Source organism: Amphiura filiformis, chromosome 20, assembly GCF_039555335.1.
Source record: "Amphiura filiformis chromosome 20, Afil_fr2py, whole genome shotgun sequence".
NCBI classification, from domain to species: domain Eukaryota; kingdom Metazoa; phylum Echinodermata; class Ophiuroidea; order Amphilepidida; family Amphiuridae; genus Amphiura; species Amphiura filiformis.
The window spans coordinates 29,929,153-29,944,027 of NC_092647.1; the positions used below are offsets into that span (position 1 = coordinate 29,929,153).

The window sequence follows — 14,875 nt, forward strand, 5'->3', positions numbered from 1 at the left end:
ACATAAGGATGCAGAAAAAGTATATAGTTTGACCTGTCTCCAACATACAGTTCTTGAGTTATAGGCAAAAAGGTGATAGGTTAAATGTTGGGGTCCACAGGCAGCTACAGTTGAAAAATATTCTTATTTTAAGGGGTACTACACCCCTCGATAAATTTGTGTCTATTTTGCATTTTCTCAAAACTAATAACACAGTGGTAACAAAAGTTATGTATATTATAGGGGCAAGAAATCCAATTACTACACTGGAATTTCAGTGACCCAAGTCAAGTGGTTCAGTATATATGATAGAAAAAGGTACCGAGGTACCTCTTTTCCTATCATATATACTGAACCACTTGTCTTGAGTCACTGAAATTTCAGTGTAGTAATTGGATTCCTTGCCCCAATAATATACATAACTTTTGTTACCAATGTGTTATTATTTTTTGAGAAAAATGCAAAAATAGTCACAAATTTGCCACATCGGTGTAGTACCCCTTAATGAAACTGGTTTCAAATTATTCCTTCAGCCCAGTGGCGGAGCCTGGGGGAAATTCCCCATTCAGAACTCTTTCCCCTTGTTCCCCATTAAAACCCAAAATTAGGGAATTGTCTACTTTTAGGGGCAAATTTCAGCAAAATTTGATGATTTTACCCCCACTGCATGTTACCAAAATAACAACCACCTGAGATATGACAAACTTTTCTTTGTTTAAAATGTTTTTGCAAGCATAGCAATCCGAGTTTGTTTTTCTCACAATCATAGAATTTTTACATCTTTATTCCCTGTGGTACCCAAATTTTGACATTTGACCTTTTTCCCTATTACTCAAAAGCTGTATACTCAATCCCTATGACGAGGGGAATAAATTGGTATCGTCGGCTTTTTAACAAGATTTGACAAACTTTGAAATGTCACCCTGTATAAGTGGCCATTTTTGATTTTATGCCAATTTGGCAATGTTCCACTTGAATTTTCTGTAATTTTTGATATTTTTGTGTGAGGTTTTAGGAGATGGGTGCATATGTAATAGATTCTGGTGCATTTAGTGGTGGGTCATTTTTTAATAAGCCCAATCGCCATTGTGACTTCCGGTTTTTGAGAGCACATTTAGGACACTTTGACCTCTGACATTTCGGGAAAATTACTCTAATTATTTTTTTTTATTATTCTAATAATGTTACAATTAAAAATATTTAGATAATTAATTTATATAATAAATATATTTTTTGGATTTGTTTTTATTCAAGTAAAACTTTTTTGATTATATTTTGTATGTACAAAAAACAATTTTCATAAAAGGTCAAAGGACAAAGTGTCCTAAAAATGCAAAAACTGTCCCACAATGCATTGCAAACTTCTAATGCCGATTTGGCTTATTAGACTGGGCTGGTAGGTGATAATTCTGAAACATGCATGGAATGGAACTAAAAGTGACCAACTGACTGCTATTTTAGAGTCTGAGTTAGGGCTTAGGTTACAGGTAAGGGTGACATTTAGGGTAAGGTTTATGGATTAAAACTAAGTTGCTGTATTTATTTACTAATAACCCTTCAGTGGCTAGCACTTTACACTGCATGATCAGCAGTGTGTCTAATATCTTCAGTAGATCAGCACTCTCCGTCATCCTAGGCTATTTAAGGCACTTAATTTAATGCCCATGTGACCCATCCTGTCTACAAGCTGTAATGTCAGCACCCATCTGGCCACAGGGGCATTAAATTAAGTGCCTGCATTTAAATAGCCTAAGATGACTGTAATATCCAATATCTTCAGTAGATAGTACTTTACACTGCATGATCAACAGTGTGTCTGCTATCTTCAGTAGATAGCACTATACACTGTAATCGGTGGTATATCTGTTATCTTCAGTTGATAGCACTTCATACTGCATGATCAGCAGTGTGTCTGTTATCTTCAGTAGATAGCACCATACGGCATACGGTACACTGTTATCTTCAGTCGATAGCACTTTACACTGTACGATCAGCAGTGTGTCTGTTATCTTCAGTAGATAGCACTATACGGTATGTAATCAGTGGTATATCTGTTATCTTCAGTTGATAGTAGTTTACACTGCATGATCAGCAGTGTGCCTGTTATCTTCAGTAGATAACACCATACACTGTAATCAGTGGTATATACGTTATCTTTACACCGCAGTGTGTCTGTTATCTTCAGTAGATAGCACTATACACTGTGTAATCATAGGTCAGTCTAAATATGAAATTACCAACTACTAAATGCAACAGAATCCATTTCACATGCGTCCATCTCCCAAAAGCTTGCAAAAACATCAAATGTCACAGAATATCCAAGTAGTTGTGCTTCTGTGAGATTTTGGTCCTTAATTATGCTCCAGGAAGAGCTGCTCATATCAAAACCTTTCTATGTGAAAAGTAACATGTTTTTTACCCAAATAATATTCACTGCGCAATGAAAAGCGAGAGTGGCCTTGATCAACGCAAGCTGTGTGGAGTCATGCTAAAAATAGATCGTATAGTCTACGCAAAGTCTACGCTTGGTCGCATTTCACTGTAATGCGAATTATGCTGTGCCATATAGACTGTGACTAAGACTAGCAGACCCAGCGAGTTATCGAAGGACTAGAATTGACTTCTGATTAGGGGGTACCCATAGTTTTTTGTATGCGGCGAGACTAAATTCAGGTCTATCATAACCATTTTTAGATGACCATTAGGGAAAATGTCTGTACAGTCGATTAACCCGAGGACATTTTTAATAGCGTAGCGCTATTTCGTAGAGTGACTGTTGGAACAGGGCAGGTTTGACAGGAAAACCCAGAAAAACTTGATTCCACGCAGGGAAAGGATCACAATTTAGTGAAAACATGGAATAAATAAAAATTCAGACGGGTTCATGGAAGCACCTACAGCTTCAAAAAAATAATTTTAGGGTTAAGGAATATCTCGAGGTAATATAAACGTGGGAATAGAATTCTGAGTTCACTAGTTCGAAATTGACGGCGATTTAAAGAAAAATTTGGCCATTTTTAGCCAGTTTTCTGTTGCGTTTTGAATGGCCAAGTCTGTCGTGGATTCACTGATTCTGAAATGTTACTAAATGTTTTGATATGCCGAGCATGAATAATCTGGAGTAATATTCTAAGTCCAACATGCTCCAGGAGCATGTTTTGAATGCACAATGTTCAAGGAGCATGTCCAACATATATATGCTCCTGGAGCAGTGTGCATTCAAAACATGCTCTTGGAGCATGTTGGCATTTAGAATATTACTCCAGATTAATAGTTCGTTAGAAACCATGTCAATGTATTCTTCTCGTCATAAGGATAATTTTAGGTTGACCTATCTCAGATGTACAGTTATAGTGGAAAAGGTCAAATGTCAAAATTTGGATTCCACAGGGGGAACACACATTTAAAAATTCTCTGATTTTAATAAAAATGGTGTCAGATTGCTCTGCTTGCAAAAACAGTTAGAAAAAAAAGAAGTTTACCATATCTTGGGTGCTTTGTTACCTTAGTAACATGGGCAAAAAAGATCAAAATCAATTGAGCCCTGCATGTTGATATTGACCTATTTTGACCATTGACCTATTGATACCTATAGAACAAAACATCCAAAACAATGTATTGGTTAAAAAAAGGAGCATTTTTCAATTGTGGACACCAGTGGACCTCAAAATTTGACCTTTTTGCCTATAACTCGGGAACTATATATCGGAGACAGATCAAACTATACTTTTTCTGAAACCTTTTGATGAGAACAATACATTGATATCGGGTTTAACAAGATTTAACTAACTTCTAAATTCCAATTGTGTATCCAGAAGTCAAAATGTTGTGTATGTAATCAATAAAATAACTCCCAAAATTTACTTATGCTTGTTTGTATTTGGTAGTTTTTTTGATAACTATGTATAGCCATGTAGGCCTATACCTATGTATAAGGCTGTATCAAAATGATTATTACCCAAGTTTCAAGTACAAGTATGTACAAGACTGCAACACAAAATAACCCAATTGTGGATCAATATATAAACTTTTGTCATTTCAAGAGAATTCTATTTTGCAAATATCACAAATATTTGTGTATCAATCATTTTGATACAGCCTGTAGTATAGCCTCCCACATATAGTAGTTTTTTCCTGCCAGAAATTGTTTCTTGCTCATCCCAATTTAGCCCTCCCCATGGCACATAAATACTGTAAAAGTGGACATTTTTACAGAACATTAATCACAGACCAGAAGTTTGTGGAATTCGGTAAATACAATAATAAATATCTGTTGTGCAACAAACTTAGATAAACAATTTTCTGGCCATGGGTAGCAGAATGGTCGACTGTAGATCCATTGGATAACGCTTTTTCAATAGAACTTTGCTGTTTGGATGATGTCACAATGAGGTTAGCATTTATTCCATATTGAAAAGCGTGTTCCGACGGATCTGCAGTCGACCAGCCTCAGCCTCATAGTGATGGCTGGCAAAAGGAAATGGTGCTTTATTGATACCCTTACATTTGTATGTACATGTATGATGAGGCAAAATAAATTCACACCAAAAACCAGGTTATTGTTCAGGAAATTAATTCTTTATTTAATAAATATAAAGTTTGTTGTACAAAAAATTATTGATCAGGATAGACTTTCCCAATAAATCAATCAATTTTAATCAAACAGCAATACTGTTTCAAAAAGGTTTTACCACTAAAACTTTTGATTAATCAATATCTGATCATGGAAGTTAGTAAGTACTTCCATGATCTGATCAAATGAACAAGATACACCTTTGCTATATATCATTCAATCTGAAAATCCTATAGTATTTAGTTGATCCACTCAAACCTATTTTTGCAATTTTATTGACACCAACTTTTTGTAAATTTGGGACCCCCCTTATAAATTATAACCCCCTAGGTTAACAGACTCCATCACTAGTCACTTTTCTAGAAAAATGTAGCCCTTTTTGCCAAATGAAACATACCTAAATCCTAATCCTTTACTTAGTTCTAATGAAAGTCAAATTTTAATATTTTGGTCAATTTTTGGCAATAAGGGCCAAAGTAATGCATGTTTATGGCATTTTTCATAGACTGTGACAATCAAGCCAAAAGACTTATCCAAAGACTAATTGCATTCTATTTTTCAGAAAACAGATTTTCTGTTCTTTACCATAACCAAATAATCAACATTAACTTAAAATACTTTAATTATGAGCTCACTCTTAGTCTGTATTAAAGACTTTGAATACTTAGACTCCACCATGTCTTTAGAATTTGTGACTAAAATTGACAGAAAATATGGACAATTGCATGTTTTGGGCTAATTTCCCTCAAATCATACAAAAAAAAATTGACGTTATTGTTAGAATTAACTAAAGGATTAAAACAGGGGAATAGCCAAACTATAGCAAAAATTGACAAATGGGGACAAAAATGTGGGGTTTGGTTTTGGGGACCATAAATATTCCTGGCTACACCTCTGGATTAGGATTTAGCTATGTTTCAATTGGCAAAGATATTGTCTTTAATTCAAAAAAAATTAGTGTTGTATTTTTCTGGAATCTGGAGTAATTGCAACAGAATCCAATCCATTTCACATGCATCCATCCCCTAAAAGCTAGCTCACATAAAAAAATTAAAAAGTCTATGAAATTCCCGAGTAGTGCCTACTTTGCATAAATCCAGTATGGTCACTTGTGCAGTGGTGAAATAAACTGAAATTTAAAGTTTTTTTGAGAGTTCTAGGTAAAAAGGTGGAAAGTCATATTGCACACATGCGTGATAGACACGCATACATCCACCCCTACACAGACATAAAATGTGTCTGAAGTTTGTAAAAATTAAATAAATAGATACATCAAAGTAAAGATAGTTTTCATAGTTTTGTAACATAGATACTGGGCATGTAGATAACATCACACAATAGGTCATGGTCCAACAGGCTAACCCCCCCTGCTTTCACCTATTTGCCAGGTCACCCATGTAATTTTTAGAGCCCTGAGCCAAAATTTGTCCTTTTCCTATTTTTCTGCTATAACTAAATAGGAAATACTAGGTCATGATGAGAGGAATACATTGGTATTTTTTCTAAACTATTGTATGACCAACATTGAAATGAAATTACATCCTCCTAATTTTTGTGTGAGCTTTTGCAAGATGTATACATGGGAAATTATACATATCAAGGGTTCAGAACCAGAAAACAGTGAATGTGTCCCGCAACAGTGGCGTAGATTTCTTTTTTGACATGGGGTGGAAAATTTGTCTTGAAGTATAGTGAATCCAGCAGTCCAGCACCTTTTGGCGACAAAAGAAGTTTATGGTACAAATGCGCGTGAAAATTTTTGGCATATTGGAGCTAAACTGGTGACATGTGGTATAAAAGTGGAATAAATGCACGCGAAACGCGCAAAAATTAGGGTTTAGGTTAAAATGACCAAATGTGAGGTTAATTAACTCTCAGAAGTAGGCCTACTTTACCTTTCTCATGGGGGCAAGGGTTCAAATCCCCCACCCCCTAGTTATGCCACTGATCTTCTAGTGTTCTGGTGACTTGTGCTCATTTTGTGGTAGCAGGTGACTGTGGGTTTAAGGCTTTCTGGCTCTTTAAATATGTCCTTTACCCAAGGCAGTCGGTGACCCAGCCCTGCCTCTACATTATAAAATTATCTATCTATGTTTGTGTGTTTTCTTCACTTTTGAGAAATTGCCTTGGTGCCCTTCTCAAATTTTCAACAGTTGCCATAATGCCCTCTTGGAATATTACAAAGTGCTGTGCTGCCTTGCCTTTTCAGTGAACATCTAAGGCAATTATCAACTTGCCCTAAAAAGTTGCTGTGCCCCTTCAGATCCTTAATTCGAGGGCTTAGGGCTGATAACAATGTCTCAGTTCCTGGGGCGGGGTAGTTCAATTGGTTATTACTATGGAGGGTCAGTCACATCAGCGAACTGGACCAGGTCGCGGTACCAGTCTACTTCATCAGCATCAGAAGCTTCCACGTCATTGATGGCCGACATAATCATAAGGTCCTGCATTTTAAGTCATCCTGGCTGATGTTGAAAAGACTGCAGCAAACAACAATGTATCACATGCACTCTCTAATACCACAAGCAGGGAAATTTTCTCTTGAGCTGATCAATCAGAACTCAGGTGGATATCCATGGTGGATCTATGACTCTGAAAAACAGTGAGAGAGAGAAAGAGAGAGGGGGAATTATAACCTATTTACAAAAGGTGTTGAAATTTTCAGTATAACATTGGCACACACCATAAACAAGTTGACCAAGTACTGCATTTTTTGATTCACATCAAGCTTCTCAAAATAGGTCAAGTACCATTGAGGCCTATTGACCTGCACCTATTGCAACACATGGAAAGTGAAACATCCTAGATTTATTCATTAAATTGTTAAATCCTATTTTAAATTGTATGAAAACAAACATTTTGATACACCTTTTGTCCAAATCAGAGCACTCTGATATTTTTGACCCCTTAGACCAAAAATGTGACCTTTGACTTTCTCTGCTATAACATAAGAAAGGTACATCCTGTCAAACAAATAACTACTAGTATACATTATCAGATCGAGCACAAAAGAGCTTGGAAGTTGGAAGTAGTACTACTGTCGCCGTAAAAAGCGGTCGTATATTTTTTAATTTGCTTGCAATGCAAGGATAAGAATAAACAAAAAGTCATTAAATAAAAACATATATCATAGGCGATTAGGCGTAGATCCCAGGGGGATAAATCCCCCAATATTTTGCCTGGGGAATGGTCCATACAATCATCCCCCCAATGTTGATGCCTGTATGTGGGTTTCTGATCAAATTAACCTCATATTTGACCATTTTAGCCCCCAAAGTGCACATTTCTTTGCACTACTCAAATTTATTCCATTTTTGCACCATATTTCAACAGTTAAGCTTCAAAATGGCATGAAATTTTTCCCTACCCGGATATAAATTCCATTTACGGATTACCCAAATTAAAAAAAAAAATTAAGTTATTTATTTTTTTCGGGTTTGTAGTGGCCCTGGACCTAGAGCTAAATGCTAGGATAATTCATTGTTGACTTATTCATTCATTGAATTTGTATCAATTTTGAAATCATTAATAGAGTATGACATATGAGTACAAATTTATTCAAATGACATAGGCCTACATTTTTTTTTTAATAAGTCAGCCATGAAAATTGAATGATCCTAGCATTTAATTAGCTCTAGGTCCAGGGACACTACAAAGCCGAAAAAATAAATAACCCCAAAAAAAACCCACATAAATAAATAAATTACCTGTTGCATGTATTCTTTCTCTGCTTCTGTTTTGAACAGAAGTCATCATCCATGATTTAAAGTATAGCAAGCAGTCCCTGCATATGCATTCATTCTCAACAGCTCAACTGAGATACAATGTACTGTCATCATGCTGGTTCTGGTCGACCATGATTATGCCTGTCGTTGATGATACTGTTACCTGTATTCATGAAATTTACAGGAAATTGAATATTAAATACATGATGGAAGTACACTCTACACTGAGTCCCTTTCAACAAAGAAAACAAGCTAAGGCACCGTTCACAAACACTTGTGGGGCCTGATGCAAAAAGGGGGGCTGAAATTTTTTGACCCTCCTAAGGGGGGCCCTGAAAAAAATTACAAATTTTCCTGGCTTTTCTATGGGGTTGACCCATAATTTTCATGTCAAAATTAAGGGGGGCCTGAAATTTTGAGGTCTGTAAAGGGGGGCCAAAAAATTTTCATGATGACATGTTTTTTCATTTGTCCCCCCTTACAAGTGTTTGTGAACTGTCCCTAAAGATCGTCCAATTCACAAGATTTTTATCCCACAAAAAATACTGTGCAAATGTTGCTATTCAAGCCCGTAAGTGCATGAACTTACTTATTATTTTACACCCTGTATCACCACTTTAGTTACTCATTGCATAGCTAACTAACTATACAATTTATTAAAGCTCATAGTGTAACCTGTAACAAAATTAGATTTCTTTTGAGTTGTTTCATTCATACAAGTACTAAATAGCAAATTATGCAATAAATTATCAAGTAAAACCAGGGTTTTTTCATGATATCACACTTTATTTTTTCTTACACACCCTGAATACCAACTTCCATTTTTGGAATTGCTTGGCGTGAGACAGAGGCGTACCGGGATTTGCCGACTCCAATGTTCATTTTGTACCATGATTATTTGAGCCACGGCGCTCAAGAATGTGAAAAGCGGGAGGGGGGGGGTAGGAGCAACAAATTATTCATGACGATGCGATTTTGCGTGAGATTTACTACCTAGGCGTGAGATTATACTACCTTGGCGTGAGACCGTGAGAAAGTGACCCAATGCGTGAGACTCACGGCCAATGCGTGAGAGTTGACAGCCCTGCTCAAAATTAAGCAAGTCAAAGCAAGTAGTTATTGATTTATTGATCAAATATTGATTTTCCCTCATTTTTGACTGTAACTCCACAACTGTTGTCTGTGCTGAAATAAAATTTCCATTGCAGTAGTTGTAGTCCTTGCCCCTATAATATACATATCTTACTTGTCCCCAATGTGCTTTAATTTTTGAGAAAAATGCACAAATAGGCACAAAATTGGGCAGGGGTGTAGTACAAAGAACACCAATCCTGAATCCTAGATCTTGTAAAATGTAGTCATTCATAATCACAACTTTTATTATTTCCTTCCTGAAAATGATTAATCATCATCATTGCATTGCGGCAGTCATATATATGTCATGATGTAGGCATACAGTCGGGCATGACAGACTATAGGTATGCTAGGTGAATTCAAATTTGCCATCAAACTGCATCATTTTACATATCAAATTAAAGCCCTTGAGTAAAGAAAGCCAAAACTGAAAAAAATGTTGTCATAGCACTTTCCGTAACAAAGTTACATCTTGTCAAAGATTGACTTTCATCAAAAAGATTCTGCTAGCAAAATCCCCCAAAACGGCATTTAGGGGTGTTTCTAGATCTTAGTCTCATGGCGATAGCAGCTTTTTTTTAGTTCACCACGTAAACTTGTATCAGTTGTATGGCTCAAAATTCGGACCGCTCGCGAAGTTTACTGCTTTCTGTGTTTTGAAATTTGTTGACGTTTTAACGATCCCTGATTCCTGGTCGATTATTTTAGCTGTGTCACGTCACATGCATGACGCTGGTGGGTACCAACCAAACTTCAGAAGAAAAAAAACCTTGATCGCCGATAACGATGTGATATGGGACTTACATAGGATTACACAGAGATATTTCTTGCCAAAATTTGACCATTTCTAGGCAAGTTGGCCCCCGGGAGTTGGCCCTACTTTGTCTGCGTTATGTGAAAAAGGACAGTCGTAAGTAAAAAGTGCAACGCTTTTGATGTTTCGGGAGACTGGGAGAGATCATAATAAAAAAATGATGCAGCCTATTCTTGACTGTGTAATATTCCTTCACCACATTGCCGTGCGGTAACAGTCTTATACGATGGACAGATAGTATCAGTTTGTGAATGAGGACATCGTATAAGTTCCTTGTACTAGCTTTTTTAATGGAACTGCTATCAAAATCCTCTAAAATTCCATGTGCGACTTGATTATCACCATAAAAAATGATATTCATGGGTCAAGTGAAGTATAGAAATTAGAAAACATATTTATGTAGGTTTCCTTCACCGACCTGTTCTCGAAAAATATTCAAATTTCTATGTAAATATGCATTGTGTTTGGGCCCCCGTCTCGGCGAATTTCGCTGACTAGCAAATGTGTTAACTAAGGTTTGCCTGGGATACCTAGCTACAGTCTATTCATTCTGTGCTGTGGCTGTACGTACTACTATGGGGTATGCCTACCATGCATTATGCATTCAGCATGGTATGCCACTGTGCCAGGCGGCTTGGGCCCATGCATGACCATGATGACAGGATCTGTAGAATTGTGAATGCCGTCGATTTCGCCGCGCATGGCCGGTGGCATTTCCATAATAATCATGTTATATTTATCACTTATTTGTAAGTAAGCTTACATCGGAGTGTCATGTATTGTACTGAAATTTGTCAGTGTCCCTGAATAATTTCATGATTTTATTCACTATTCAGTTCGGTGAAATTTACTCATTTGGTTATTTGTATTTTCATGTATCAGTCCCCCAGTGAATTCATTTGGAATATACAGTATTACTCACAAAATTAAGAAAATTAAACATCATCCGAATCTCCGGTTGTTCACGATCGCAATCTGCATCGCATTTCACTTGTAAACAAAGTGAAACTCCCACCTGCTAGCTGCTCCAGTCCAATTTCCGGCAAGAAATTGTAAAAATCGCGGGTGAAAGTGCGTTCGAATTTCCAGGTCACGCAAATCACACAAATTATTGAGAGGTCATCGGTGTGACATTGTCGTCAGAATTGAAAGGTGATAATGCGGGTCTCTGATTGGTCAATCGGCGAGTGTTGCACACCCCTTCTCTATTTAATATGCGGAAATAAACACTACTTATGAATAATATATCATTTATCGATCATGAATATGCATGTTATCATGATCCGATTGAATCGTATCGTGTTTTGGGCGTTTACTACGTGTATATAGTGTCGCGAAAATCAGAAAAGTGGTGGCGTTTCGGAAGGATATTTTTCTCAGGGGGAGAGGGGCAAGTAAATTAATACCATTAAACGATCATTTACGGTGGAATTAACAATATTTTGTTGTGTCTTTTAATTATAAATTTATTAAAACATCAGAAAGAGTAAAAAAATCAGACAGATTCACAGATAATATATGTTAAAAACGTATTTTATTTCACACATTTTACAAATATCACAAACAATACAGGAATGCCTACAGCTCTTGGTTAGATAAGAGTTTGGCTCTGACGATGAAATCACGCTGTTTGTTGGACGGCGGTAAGAGATGAGTGGTGGTTCTATAAAAACCTGTTTGAGTTTATCGTTTGATTGAAGAATATTGAGGTGCTGTTTGATTAACTGGGCCATAGGTATTTCGTCGGGATGGTAGATAACGACTGGAGGAGTGCGTGTTTTGGAACTGTATTTTTGAGAGTGTTATTCAGTTTCTAGTGCTTTTATTGCAAACTAGTGCAAACTATGGAATTGTTTTTGGATTTTTTTTGGATATTATACTATATCTATATGTACAGGGTGAGTCCAAAAAGTGCAATAATGCAAAGAATCGATATTTGTGTAAGAATTACGTTGAACTTTCCAATTATTGAAAGTTTCTATAAATGCCACACTCAATAGTCACATGTTGTGCAAAAATGAAGTCAATCACATCTACCGTTTGATTTTTATGAGTCCTTTTGCTACGATACCCAATTTCATTATTTGTCCACGAGGTATCATGTATTTTGAATGGGAGCACACAATGCACGTCAGGCACCAGCTCTGAAACTGACTTTACCTTAATAAGGTTGATTTTTGCGTTATTTCAATTTCTTTTTTCTGTTCAAACAAACTTTCTAACATTACTTATAAGTCCTTCATACCGCACTCGACTCCAACTCCAGCTTTTTAAATCCCAATATGTCCAACTACTGGATGTTTTATAATTCACTCCACTTCAATTTCCGCGCATTTCATTTCGACATTTGAAAAAATCCGCCTACAAAATGTGTTTGTTTTTGATAGAGAATAAACATCTTTAAAGTAAAGGTAAAATGAAAATAACAACAAATAATGTTTCTTTTTCTTCAACAAGACCAAGGACAATAACAATTTGGGTGCTCCATTTTATTTCAATGCCAATGAGGTTAAGAAAATAGCAGTTGTTCCAAATCTACCTTACACAGGGTGGGCTGACATTCAAATTTTAGACGTTTCTTGGATAAACATTAAAATTGGGTATCGCTATAAAATGGGTCATAAAAACAAAACGGTAAATTCTAATTCCTTGTTTTTTTCACAAAAGGTAACTAATGGATATATCATTTATAAAATGTTTTAAAACCTAAAAGGTTCAAATCGGTTCTTAAATAAAAATGGATTCTTTTCTCTATTGCACTTTTTTTTACTCACCCTGTATATATACAGCGCAGTGATTTATAGTTTATTTGAAATACATATTTTGATATACATTTGCTTTGGTAAGAAATAGAGAAATAAGTTAAAATGACAGGCATGGTCATATATACAAGTTTATCGATAAATTTTGAATTTTGAAACCGACACTTTGGTGTTTCGTCGGGATGGTAGGTAACGATTGGAGGAGTACGTGTATTGGAACTGTATTTTTGAGAGTGTTATTCAGTTTCTAGTGCTTTTATTGCAAACTGGTACAAACTGGGGAATTTTTTTGTTGATTTTTTGGGGATATTATTCTATATTTATATGTATACATAAAGCGCAATGATTTATAGTTTATTTGATACACATATTTTGATGTACATTTGCTTTGGTAACAAATAGAAATCAGATAAAATGGCAGGCATGGTCATATATACATGTTTATCGATACATTCATGTTGAAACCGATACTTATTAAGTATCATTTAAGGTTGGTCTTCTTAACCCTGTAAATATGAAAATTATGGGCCGCATTACTGCTAATTTGTAATAAAAGAATACATATTTAGAATGGCAAACATTTGACAAATGTATCTGTGACAACAAACTTTGGTAAAAATGTTCAATTTTGGAGAAAATGCCAAAACATATTTTTTTTTGCAACATGACAAATTAATTCTTCAGTATTTTTTAGTATTTATATACAAAAGCTAGCTATAAATATCTAGGAAACGTTTTTCATATGTTGTGATTTTTACAAAATTGAGCATTTTCAACCATTTTTGGTGAATAATTCTCAAAGTATTTTACATGATAATTAACCATTTTTATATTATATTCTATTTCTACAGAACACTCTTCATTTCCTGGAAGTGTAATAGTCTAAAATTCTAACCTGAAATTATTTTTTTTTTTCTGTAGTGACATGTGTAGGTACAAAGACAGGATTATAAGCATTATTATTACAATATTTAGTAAGGTTATTACGCAGCATCGGAAGTAACATGTGAAAAAAATATCTCGGGTCCCAACTTAGTAAGTCGGAGCCCCGAGATTGTAATTAGGGACCCATACTTATTAACTCGGGGATCCAAGATAGTAAGTTTGGGCACCGACTTACTAACTCGGATTAATAATGATATTTGTACACATTATTTTTTAAATGTTTTAGCAGAGTTTAAATTTGTGGCTTCTGCAGGTGTTCAATGGCCTTTCAAAGTTTGCAACGTGACGGGCCGATAGCTGTCAATGTACTGTCCAACGTGTGGGTTTTTCCATTGTGATAAGCGTTACCTTTTGCATTCATCACTGCGATGTTTGGTTTTCCGCTGCGATTTCTCTTTTCAAGTCATCATCATTGTGCGGAGTTTTGTTTAAATGACTTGACATATTTAAGCATTGGTCAAATGTCACCCCAAGGTTTTTAACAGTGACGTCTGGATTGATAGTAATATCACTTAATGTCTAATTGAATGTGTGGCAAAGTAGAGAGAGCTCGAGAAGACGCAATGACAAAGAATTCAGTCTTATCCTGATTAAGTTGCAACCTATTTTGAGACATCCATGCACTGATTTCAGAGATACATGAGGCAAGATTATTAAGTACGCGATCACAGTCACCAGGAATCTTGTGGTCAAATTCAGAATAAAGTTGTATATCATCAGCATAAGAATGAAAACTCATTTGAGTTGGGGTGGGTGGGTATATGTACGGTGGAAGGGTATATTATTGTGTGTATTAACCTTTATATTATAAAAGCATTTATAAATTTTACTCTTGCCTGCTTGAGCAATACTTTTGATTAAGATTTAGCGTTTACGTTGACATCAATGTTTAGCTCAAAATTTAAATACTACCAGATTCCTTTTGCTGCCGTCCCCAGAGCTA

At 35.8% G+C, this 14,875-nt stretch overlaps 1 long non-coding RNA gene across 1 annotated transcript; it reads right to left on the reverse strand.

Annotated features, from left to right (window-relative positions):
- Positions 1–6,221: 6,221 nt before the first annotated feature.
- LOC140141777 (uncharacterized) lies at positions 6,222–11,597 on the reverse strand. The gene is made up of 3 exons (XR_011857447.1): positions 11,148–11,597; positions 8,260–8,440; positions 6,222–7,144 (listed from the first exon to the last, which is right to left on the reverse strand). It is a non-coding gene; the product is annotated as an uncharacterized lncRNA (long non-coding RNA).
- Between the last annotated feature and the right edge of the window lie 3,278 nt (positions 11,598–14,875).